We start from the raw sequence: 12,510 nt of genomic DNA, 5'->3' as shown, positions 1-12,510 counted from the left end.
TTATTTTTGACTTGTCCCTATTAAACCTTTGGGCAAGCATTTGAAAATAGTGTGAATATTGAATAAAAACAGGTAAACATGGGCCAGAAGCAAACTTACAAACTTTATTAATGCACAGAGAATAATGAGGGAAATATAATTTATATTTTGTTAGAACTGACTCTCTTTGAATTAGTCATTTGAAGCGTTAATGGGAAATGCAGTAGCATTTCCCTCATATTGGAAAATAATCAAATTTGACTTGGTATTTAAACATTTTGTGATACTTTCTCATTAGCGGTATTGATTGATTAATGTATTTATTTTGAGCCATTAAAAAAGGGAAAATGCATGTTAATAGTGTGTCGAGCAACATTGTGCCTAAGTATTTCAGCTCTCCAAGCTTCATTTTCTTTACAGTATTTTAGAAATGCTTTTTTGCAAGAATTCCCCACAAATAATTCAGAGATTTCAGGAATCTCTGAATTGACAGAATATCTGGTCTGTGCAGAATAATGTCATTAAACTTTGAATTGTTTAAAGATTTTAGATTTTGCTTTTGATAATAATCAGTCACTTGTTAAGAAACTGCAAAATAGTCTTGTAAGGGGCTTAAGCAATGCTTATTTTAGCATCGATCGTGGCTGAAGTTTAACCTAAAGAAATAACCACTGTGCTTCAGAAGCATTCGGATTTTCGTTGTTACATTTGTATTGAGTTTTTGAACAAGGAAGAAGTGCAAAAACTCATCTTAGCAACACACAAAATAATTCAAAGTTATAATTGCTGCTGTGTTTGTTGATGGATCCTACTGGGCATCTGGGCTTACTCATCTCACATGTAATTAATAATAAACAAACCCAAAACGGAGTGCTAGCCTACCTTGGCCTGATTATTTCTCCATAAATGAAGTGACAAGCGTTGTTAACAGTCACCTACTTTAAATGAAGCATCCTGAGGTCCTGTGAGGTCTTCAGGTGGGGAGTCGAGCTGCAGCAGCTGAGTGCTGGTAACAGGGGAGGATGCGTTGTGGCGTTGCAGTGCTGAAGTGAGGTGAAGAAATGGTGTGTGACTGGCTTGGTATGACAGAAAGTGTAACTGTCACCTGAGCTCCCCGAGGCCCAGCTGCTCCACAGCCAGAGTTTAGAAGAGAGAAACAGTCATTAACCCTGTCACATTGATTCAGCTCTGTTACTTTGTTTTTCCTGACCCGTACTGTGAAATAAAGCGACTGAGGGGCTGTAATGATATCTATTTTTTTTTCCATTGTTGCCATCACAACAGATTCTTTTTCTCAGTTTGCTTGTTTATTGTGTCATCAAAAGCCCGATATATGGCGTCTTGTCATTACTGCGACATTTGTTTTTTTTTTTTCTCCGCGTGGCTGCTCAACTGCCGTTTGATTTCCTGACACCTGGGATTGTTAGGAAAGACTGATAGAAACCAATGTTGTGTGATAATGAACGGATCAGCTGTCAGTCAGACTTAGATCTTTCCACTTTTCTTGTATCGTATGCCACTCAGGATGTTTGCAGACACACTCAAACACATTTCCTCCCCGACTACTGCTTTTTCTATATTGTGGGTAAGCTCTCAATCCTTTCTGCTGCTCAGCCTCTATTCCCATGCTGTTTGTTCATCAGGCAAACCATCTGCTGAAGTTGTGTGTTTTTCTCTGCATGTCGTCCCCTTGGCACAGAGCGTCATGTGGGGGTGCTCTACCAATTATCTGATACGCGCGGGGCGCCCAGCACGAGCCGCAGCCCACTGCCCAGGCTTGAAGTCTGTGTGCTCACACTAGGTAGCCTCTCTGCACGTCATCAGATAATGGGGAAAGCGAGGGGGAGTCCTCTCCTCACCTCCCCTCATCATTCATTTGGCGAGCTGATTAACTCCTCTCTGTGACCAGCGATAATCTACAGTATTTCATGGCCCATTTCAGAATTAGCTCGTCTTTCTATGCTCAAAGCAATCTTCGCTTGCAGCAGGGATCGTACTATTGAGCAATGGCTGCTCCCTGTTTTTTTCTGCAAAGTGCCGAGTAAGGCAATAAGGCCAGAGATGTAAACAGTTGTAATTGCAGTCATTCATAGCTGTCTTATTGGATACAAATTGGGATGACTGCACCGCTTTTGTTTGAGCTAAAATGTGGCTGAATTTAGTGCATATTTTCAACTTGATTGCCAAAATACAGTGAATGTCGAACATGTGCGTACACCAGTTAAGTCCTATTTGGGGCGCTGTGCTGTACAGAAGGGGATTTAAAATTGTTTTCAGCTTTAATAGACAACATACCATGTCTAATTCCTAAACAAGCAAATCTGTTAGAGGGGATCTTAAAAATAGAAAACTTCATAACCAGCGTTCGAGCGTCTTTGTTCCACACAATTATACTAATGATAGAGAACCTGATCAAGTTGAAATTTTCTGAAATTTGCAATGCTTATTGAACAACTTCAAACACCAGTCAGTTTTGAGAATAAAGAGAAACCTTCAGAGATTGGTAGCAAGCTGAGAAGGAACTGATGGCTTGCTTAATGAAGGGGAAAATGTTTGGACATATCCAGCTAGCTAAAGGATGGCATATATAATACACGTTCAGCTCAAAATGTTTACATGAATGTGTGGCGACATGCTCCATCGCACAAACAATTAAATTAATGATAAACAATTCACATTCAACATTTTAATCTCCTCTTTCTGAAGAGAGTCGCATGGAGCTTTAGACTTTGATGGCCTCCTTTGTGTTAGAAGATGAAAATTATCTTCTGCGTTGCTTTAATATGCCCTCTGAATATAAGGCACCCCACCCACCACCCTCCCCACCGCAAGCTCAATCTTTATCAATACCCAATCTAAATTGATTTAGATTTTGCTTTAAAGTCATAAGCGTGTGGTGTGTCAAGTCTGTCATATGGCATGTCAGTAATTCTTTGTGGATTGGTCCTCTATTTAATATTAATTTGAGAAATTTAACAAGGGAGATAAGGACTGGCAGAGCGTTTCCAGAGGCTTTATCTGGTGTTCTGGATGGATCCAGTGAGTTTACATGTGGTAAGAGTTAGGAGGGTGAACCCAAGCTGCCTACTGAACACTGAATGAAACATGCATGTGTTGCTGTAAGGGTCAGGAGGGGGGTTTAAACAGAAAAACGTGATGGGGGGGGGGGGATTGAAGAAAACTATACTGTTTTTAAGCTGCCAGCTTTTTCTCTTGCTAAAATAACATCAATCTTTTATTGAATTAAACATGTTTAAGGTAGAAGCAATGAAGACCGCTTGAGCTTAGTCTCTCTGATAATCATCTTTGTTCACATTTTCTTGCAAAACGTGGATTTCTTGCGTGGGTGTGAGTTTGCCCTCGTCTGAGTGGCTGTGAACATATGCTGGCAAAGTTTATTTCCTTCCACCGTGCAGCTGGCTTTTCAATGCAGCATTACTGCTTTTTGTTGGCATTTTTGAAGGTGTTATCTGTGAACCCTTACGTTGGCACTCCATTACATTCTCGCTCTGTATCTAATAATCTTGTCATTTTCCACCACATTTCCTCCACTAAGCAGTCAATTAGTGATGCAATACTTAGCCGCCTTCAGAATCCTCTGAAAATTGTGTCTAAAAAGGTTAATGTAATTTCAAAAGCATAAAGAGGAAGGAATAGTCTGGTCGTAAGTGTGTGTCTCACTCATTAGAGTGCTTCTCCATAAACGCTATCCCAGACTAGGATCTGATGGAAATTGGGCATTTTGAAGAGTCAAACTACTGTAGAAGAGTTCACGGTTGCCCCATGACTAATTAATGTTCAGATACACATTGATTTGAGCATTTAAAAATGATAGATTTAACCTGTGGATTGTATCTAACTGTTTCAGTTAATCAGTGGCCTGACACCTTCGCATTTTGATTGAGTCTTTTATAGTTGCACTGCAGCCGTGTAACAAAAAGATAAGAGATTTTATAAAGTAATGCATTTAGGCACACAAAAAAAATCATCTTGTATGAGTGTATAGGATGATTAGGATATGGATGTCCCTGGCATTTCATTTACAGTTTACAACAACATTTCTGCATCTCAAGAGAATCTGTAAATTTAAAAAAAAGATAAATAAATAAATGGCATAGCTGTTTAAGATTATTTTAAGATTATAGTTACCAAATGGAAAATAAATGTTTGATCTTTTCTAAAATTTTGATTGTACAGTAAATATTTATGCATATTTGGTGGATGTCAAAACAATTTAGGAAATTAAACCGTTTTGTTCGAAAGTTTTCATATATTTATCAGTATGTTCTTTTACTTTAATGACTTTCCCTTACATACGTATGTATGTGTGGTGGACTGTGGCAATAGGAAGGTCCTCCTGTTACATGTCAACGTGCCCCTGGGCAAGGCACTTAACCCTCAAGTTGCCCACCAATCTGCGTATTGGTATATAAATGTGAACGTGTTTGTGAATCTGAATGGATGAATGTGACTAGTGGAACACACTTTGAGCCATCAGTGTGACTGGAAAAGCACTATATAAGTTCAATCCATCTAGCATTTATGTTGTGCAGTCATTCTACTGAAAAGAATGGTTCAAATAAATCATTCAAAGCAAGATATTAATATGCAATTTATCTCCACAATGGGAGAGTAGGAACTTTTTGCTGAAACTGCCAGAAATCATTTTTTGCACATTCTCAGCCTCTTTAGTTTTTGAGAATCCATTTATAGAGCGCTTGTTTGAATATTTAGTGCATGGGCTGAGTTTTAAGAGAACATAAGAAGAAGCATTTTGAAAGAAATCCATACATTACGTCCTAGCACAGGTTTTGTGAGTTAGACCGAATGAACAAAGCCACATGAGCTTCCAGCTGCACACATTTACATCAGGTTTCCCCACAATCCACTTCTAAAGACGGCGCTTGCGGCCAACTCTCATAGAACTGGTGTGTAATTTGTGTCATACAGGAGTGATCTGAAGGACAACCTTTCTGCTGCAGACCCAGAGCAGATTCAGAATATTCCCCTTAATCTTCAGAGTTACTGGTTTATGTTGAAAAGTGACAGGCTGCAAAGCCAAGACTGAAGTTGGTTCACAGGATCCAGGTCATGTTATCATCAGCACTGATTCATCTCCAGTGTGAGCTTTTGTACTCTTCCTGAGCGCTCATTGGTTCGAGCAAACAGCCCATTATCCACTGCTAGAAGGTGAATAAATATTTTCTCCCCCTAGGCTCGCATGTACATCCAAAAAGTAAAGATAACAGCACAACATTTGTGATAGGTTTATATAGCTTCAGACAAAAAAAAAAAAACTGATAATAAAACAAATTTGTATTTGGCACATTCCAAATGCATCTTGAACCTCTAGCTCTTTGTAGCTCTTTCTCCATTCCTCTCTCACTGGAGAATAGTGATAAGATGTCTCATTTCCGTTTACTTTTCAGCATTATTCATGGTTGTGGAGGTGTTACGTGGTTTTGTTCCTAATGCAGCCTCCATATTTGTATGCTAAAGGATTTAGATTCACACGTCTTAGTCAGAAAAAAAACACATTGTAAATTAGGTATTCTTTCTGAATAAAATATAAGGTGGAGCATCACAGATAGCAGTGAACTCACGTTTGTTGGGCATGGCTGCTAATTTAGGTTCAGGTCTCATACAGATGTTTGATGATGTTAGTTTAAAGATGACTTGACTTTCAGACTCAGACCTGAGTTGCATCTAAGTTCTAAAAGCAAAACTTCAGATTTCACTTGTGTGAAACATAACAACTTGACCTAGAATTGTAATCTGGGTGCTGACAGATTTGAATATGGCAAATATGAAGCTTCATGCATTTTCAATATGATTCATACGTCAAAAGTTTGTTTAAAATTAGATGTTAAAACATTAAGGATATGGGAAAATTAGGTGTTTGCTGCAAGTCCACGGATAAGTGTGTATCCATCTTGGTGATGTTTCATACCTGCTTTCACTTGTGAAATATGTGTAGTCTACCCACAGAATGTAATTTAGTTATTTTGGATTGATCAGGGGAGTCAATTGGCCCAAACGAAAATCCGACCTCCAATTAATGACATTCTGGTTAAATAGAAAATCTTCATAAAATGACAGTTTAATAACATTATTGATGTTTATAATTCATCAAACAGCTTTTAAGAGAAATTAAACTATGCCGTTACGTACACAGGTGCAAAATCCTTTTCCTGTCCTGAACGAAATGTTTGAATTGGCAGCATGCTGGTGTGATATGAAAGTGCAAATTGGCAGAGAGTTGAACAACCCATAGCCTTTCCTGGCAGTACTGGAAAGTTGCTGAATTTTTAGTTTGTGAGGCAGGCTTCCTAATGAGATCCCCGATGCGCTGGTGTCCAAGCAGATGAAAGCGACGTTACCTTGTCCTGAAGTAGCACATGCCCAAATCCACATTGCCACTGACAGTTTTAGCAGCAACTGTGTGGATGTGGTTGGAATTTTATACTATTAGTAATTTTTTTTTTCTTTCTCAGATTGTTGAGAAACTTCAAACAGAAGTACCCTCTTGATCTCATTCCTTAATGCAGTAAATCATTGAAGCAGACATATGGGACTTGCTCTCGCCTCAACAGAGCAGTTAAAACCAATGTAACGTCTATGAGGCTTATAAACTGATTTAAGACTGCAGCACATTCCACACCACCCAATTAGTTACCAGATTAGCTTACGAAGGCTTCGCAGTGGACGTGTGATTGATGTGATCCTGGCTCTGACCCGTGGCCCTTTAAGCTCGAGACACTTTTGGGGGAACGTGTGCTGTAGATATGATGTCTGTCTCTCATCAGCCAAAACAGCCAATCAGTGGAAACTAACCACCATCCGCCACAGACTGGTTCGCCTTATGCTGAAACAGCACGATGGCGCTTTTATTAGCTTTTAACGGATTATAATTGTGTGCTAAGTAATCATCTGTCAGTCACACAGATGGAAGTTGAACCTTAATCCTCATTCTGGAAGCGTTCCTGTAGTTTTAGGTAGTGAAGGGTTTTCATGCCTGTCTTGCTTTTTTTCTTTTCTTTTTTTTTTTCTTCTCAGTGAAACTTCAAAATGTTTCCTCTCACAAAGCTTGCAGAAATTCAGTAAATGTTTCCTGACACCTGGATAGCTGGACCTTCCTATAACAAGCCATAACCTTCAGCGTTTTAATGATACTGTCTAAAGCACATCAACCATCGACTTACCAAATGTGTAACAGATGTTTGCTTTTTTCTTTTCTTTCTCTCCTCCCTCGCCACTCCCGGGATTCTCAACAGCCCAATCCACTAAAACATGCGAGAAGATTTATTATTCCTTCTACATTCGGTCTTAGCCTTGGACCAATGGGACATCCACAGCTTTTTGCTCCTAATCTGAGTCTCTCGTATAAACCAGCTAATTAGTAATAGCGTGACTACACTTAAGCTTGTGAAGAGCATATCATGGATGTTTATCCAGTGCATAATTGGCACCATAAAAGAATACATATTCATAAACACACACATTCATTGACTGCTTGAAGCTGCTTTATATAGAATGTCAGAATTAATTGGAGTCTGCTGACAGAGAGGTTTTCCTACTGATTTAAAGTTTTGTCCAGAGGGATTCTGGCATTTGTCACAGTTTCTTTTGTATAAATGTTTTTCTTAAGGCTAGCAGGCTAAATTGTATGTAATAGTAATGAATGTCCAAGGCCTTAAGGTCTAATATTGTTATTGAACCTGCAGTGTTGATAATAAATGCAGCCTCAGTAGTACCTTTGTGGCATATATTATAAACTGCATATGTAGTTATTTTTAGGCTAATTGGGTTTGTGTGGCTTCATTAATTTTCATCTCTAAAATCCAAACATATACTTAAAAAAATTGAAAAAAACAAGCGCAAGATGAAAGATGAACATTACAGAAGAGTGACAATATTAAGAACAGAACACCAAGCAGAACCCATTGGCCACTGTGTAGACATCAGTAATATTATTAACAAAGGAAAAAATTATATGCCAAGAATAAGTCGGAAAAAATATTGTCAGTAGTAACGTGGAGACTCAATAAACTGGCACCCTGTTCAGGGATTTGGATGGACACTGTGTTCCTGGTGGATGAAGAGAGGTCCACCATCTTTACTTTCACAAATGTATCCCATTTGGTCTTTTAAGGAAAGTTAGAGTGCTCAATTCATCATTTCTCTGTAGCAAATCTTTGTCTGCATCACTCATGCATTTGACATTTCTTGGTAGAAACCATGTATCTTTTTTATCAAGACGACAATCCATTTTTTTCTGTTTACAGGTGTTCTCTTTTAGTTCCAGATGACACATCATCTATATGTAGTAATGCATTTCAGTTTTAACAGAGTGACTTGAAAGTCTCTCTTTGTGTCAGGAAAGTGTATTTTATCGTTTCCTTGTATGCTTTAAAATACTTTCATGCTTTCAAGATTTATAGGTTTTCTGCCGTTAGAATAATGGAAGTCACTATAATTTATTCTCTGATTTTTAAAATTTCAGCTTGCTATTCACAACAAACGGATGTATGTACAGCTCAGACACAAAAATGCCTAATGGTCCGCTGTAAGTGGTGCTGTCTCTGCTCTCAACTGGAAGCCGACCTTTTGTATCCCACATCATTTGATGTCTGGAGAGGGGACACTGCAAGTAGTGCACAAGGATAAGTCTGCATAGTAAGGGTGAATTCATTGCTCTGTATAAAAATGTCTAACTGGCTTTCTTTTCTTGTCACCCCTTGCTTTTCCTCATTTTTTGCAGCCAAGAACGTCTGAAACCATTGAATTTACTGCTCCTTTACTTTTCTACATTACCTGCTTAAAGAAAAGGCTTTAGTCTTTAAGCATCACTACTTCTGAGCCTGCTGAGGAGCAGAAAGAATAAATGAATGTATGAAGTTATATGTATGAATGTAATTTCATACATCTGTTATGAAACAAATTTGAATATCAAATCTCATTTCAGCATCTTTACATATTAAATTTCGGTGACTTAAAATGTCACTGAACAGCAGGTCTTCAACACCATAATTAGAAAAATATTTTTAAAAACTTTAAAAAAAAATAACTGTGACATTAATGATGCAAAAACATATCAAAGTTGTGTCAGATTAAACAAGCAAGTGTCAGGAATGAAAGACCTGTCAGGTCCTGTGTCTTATCTGGAAAAGTGAAAGCCGGAGAGGTATTTCTCTTGGGTCTGCGCTCCCCTCATGCTGCTCTGATCTTTTCTCAACTACTTTTTCAATGTCTGGATGATAAGAGCAACCTGCTCTCTTTATGTTCGCACAGCGCAGACTACAACAGCAAAGCTGTCTGTTGACCCTGGTGACCTACAGGCACCACAAAGCATGACGTATTAGAACCTTACAACCTCCTGTATGCCTCAATTTTTTTTAAACTGTGCCTCGTCCAACAAACACAAGCCTTTCTACCCACATTACACCTTTGGACATTGGCCAAGACAAACTGAGCATACAATGCATGAATAAAAGATTTTATTCATGCGCAGACAGGATGCACACGGGACACAGCAGCGACTTCACTATTGTCAGCATGAGTCCCTGAATGTTTAGGTACCAAAGAGCGCAGGTCACTGATACGCTGCTTGTCAGAAAAGAGGAACAGTTACACAACCCTACGGAGAGAGAAATATCACAGCTCACCAGTGTTACTCAGTTATTTATAAATTTGAGGATTAGAAATAAGAATGGCCTGAACTAAAGTCCATTTGATGCCTTTTGTTTAGTTTGCTTTCCAAGAAAACTTTTTTTAAATTCAATTTCATCATGTTGTTTTGGTCTTTAAAATTACCATTCAAATTTACACATTTAAGCAATATGTACACCTAAAACTTTTTAGGATTGAAAAATGTATTTGTTTTTATTTATTTGTTCATTTTAATTTCAGTCAATATGCTAATATGTAACTTTTACAAAAATATATATTTTTTTAAGTATCAAAACTATTATGCTCTGATAATATAACATAAGAGATAATCTGTGAAAAACATCAAGCTCCTCTGCCTCCCTTCTTGCCCTACTGCCATCTGCAGAAATACATGGCTCGGTCAGAAACAACCAATCAAAGCCAAGAATAAGGTCTTAGTGCTGCCAATCAACCTCTTGTACACGCTGCTCACATTCTTCCCATTGCTCTCTGCTGTGCTACTTCCCTTTCCCAAAGAACTGGCTACTGAGCATGGCCAGTGGATAAACAGTTTTCCTGCGTCAGTTCGCTGTTGTATATTTTCCCAATTACTGATGACTATTTGTGTTGATAGGGTGCTGATATCTCTGTATACCAATGTTTTTAAAATCCCTTTTAACCTCTCAAAATGAGGTAAATGTGGGAAAGTGAATCAAAGTAGGACAACTGAAGTTCATTTCATGTTTGTCATATTCAATATTCAATTGCTGGGAGGTGTTCATAATAAATACTGAAAATGATTCAGAAGATACATCACCAAAATATTACTTTGACAGTGTGTAGGCTTGTGAAACCAGGTTCATACACCTTTATAATTCCCCTCTGCACGTCACCTGGAAGTTTTCGATTTGATTGTACAGAATAGAATAAATGCCATTATCATGATGATGTTCTGTTTAGTTTACGTTTCACTAAACCTTGGTTTTTAATGATCAAAATGTTTTCAGGTTGTGTCTCTGTGTTGCAGGAATTAGCATTCAGATCAACAGAGAGATAAGCCCAGGAGATTTAGTATGCAAGACAAAATGATTTCAGGAGCAACAAAAAAGGGGATTTGGGACTAAACATACATTTGTGGAAATAATTCTATTGTCTCAGCACACAAAGATAAAGCGAGGGAGTGTTCATACTGCAAATGAGTCATAGCCCTCTCATTAGCTTGCCACAGTTCCAGTAAGTATCTTAATTAGATTATTGGGGGACGTACAGGGAACCGGTGGCTCTGTTTGCCTTGTGCCTCTTGACTTTTGATTACAGACTGTTTCCTGTTAATTGTTTTGTTTGGTTGCTAAATCAGAGCGGCTGCCTACTATGATATGGCCTCCTCTGTGGTCACTTGAAAAAGAGGATAATTTTTCTTTTTGTTTGATGTGCTCATATGAATGAGGCAGTTTCTATTTTGGGGGAACTGATGAAGGAATATAGACGATGCACACTGAGCCACAGCAGTATGGGGGTTAATGGGGGATGATGGCAGAGATGCAACTGGTTTTTTCATTCTTTCCCCAAAGTCCGTCATCATCTGTCTTCTCAGCTTTAAGTGACTCGCAAGATGAAATCCGGAACCCGAAAGGTCAACGTCTTGGTGTAGTTTTAACAGTTCTCATGTGTAGCTGAAAAACTTTACTTTTAGTACTTTTGGTTGTTTTTTGTTTTAAGACAGTTGTACAATATTCAGTTTTTGACTTTGGATCCTGATTAAAGAGTTGGAGTAAGCCACGTTTTAGTTCTTGAGATTCTTGGCTGAATAATCTTTGGATTCTTCCTGAAGGGAATCTTGAAAAGAATCTTGGTTAAATAATCCAACACTCCATGTTGTGCAATTCATGGAGCAAAGAAAAGAAAGTTAAGAAGCTTTTATTGTAAAAATTGACAGGGCATTACAGAGCACTGTGAAAGCATTTCTACACCTCACACTTTTAAATTTTTACAACAACCACAAACATGAGTGTATTTTAAAGAATCTTTTGACTGGGAGAGCTGCTCATAGTTATCGAGAAAGACATTTTTGTTGTCCAGTGTAAAGTCTTCTGCAGCCTCTAACAGGCTTGCTTCTGCTGAATCATGTCTGATCTCAACAGTGACCCTGGGCCTGTATGGTTACATCTCTGTTTACCAATCTTAGTTATTGTTAGCTTAGGGCAGGTCTTGGTATGCCGTTGTGCAATACTTTTTCTGTTTTCAGATGCTGGATTGACTAGAGCTCTGTGAGATATTTATTCTTGTGATATTGTTTCATAACTCCACCCCACTTTAAGCTTCTCCACAACTCCATCCCTGATCTGTCTGCTGCATTCCTTGTTTTTCATGATAGCGATTGCTATTTGATGTTCTCTTCGAAGTCTCTGAGGCCTTCGCAGTGCAGCTCTGTTTAGTTTACAGGTGAACTATTAGCTCTGTTTGACTTCTGCAAACAGTTAGTTGCAATGTATTTTATTCAAAGGCATCAGGATAAAGGGAACTGAATATGTTTAGAAAATCATCCCATTTAGATTTGTGTTTATAACACCATGTATCAATTTCCCTCTACTTTTATAATTATGTTCTACATTGTGTCAGTTTGCCAAAAATAACCTCGGGTAAATTCATTTCATTCTGTGGCTTTGACATCATAAAATGGGACAAAGTGTAAGGACTCTAGATGCTTTTGCGTGCTACAGTACATTAGCGCATATGTATTTTGCCCATTGAAGCACAGATCTAACGCAGCCTGATTAAACTTTCAGAAGCCTCTAAATACCATTTTCACTTTTCAGTGCAGCCAAGCGATAGGCCTCCTTCTCAGATCCTTTAAACCAGTCATGCCTAATGTTCTTTTCAGGG

General features: G+C 38.3%; 1 protein-coding gene across 1 annotated transcript in view; it reads left to right on the top strand.

The window, feature by feature from the left end:
- macrod2 (mono-ADP ribosylhydrolase 2) overlaps window positions 1-12,510 on the top strand; it is a 470,247-nt gene that overhangs the window by 395,105 nt on the left and 62,632 nt on the right. The window lies entirely within an intron of this gene.

This window comes from Poecilia reticulata, chromosome 15 (genome assembly GCF_904066995.2).
Source record: "Poecilia reticulata chromosome 15, P_reticulata-male-v2, whole genome shotgun sequence".
In the NCBI taxonomy this organism is placed as follows: Eukaryota; Metazoa; Chordata; class Actinopteri; order Cyprinodontiformes; family Poeciliidae; genus Poecilia; species Poecilia reticulata.
Note: the sequence above shows the minus strand (reverse complement) of the source record. Positions and strands in the feature narration are given on the sequence as shown.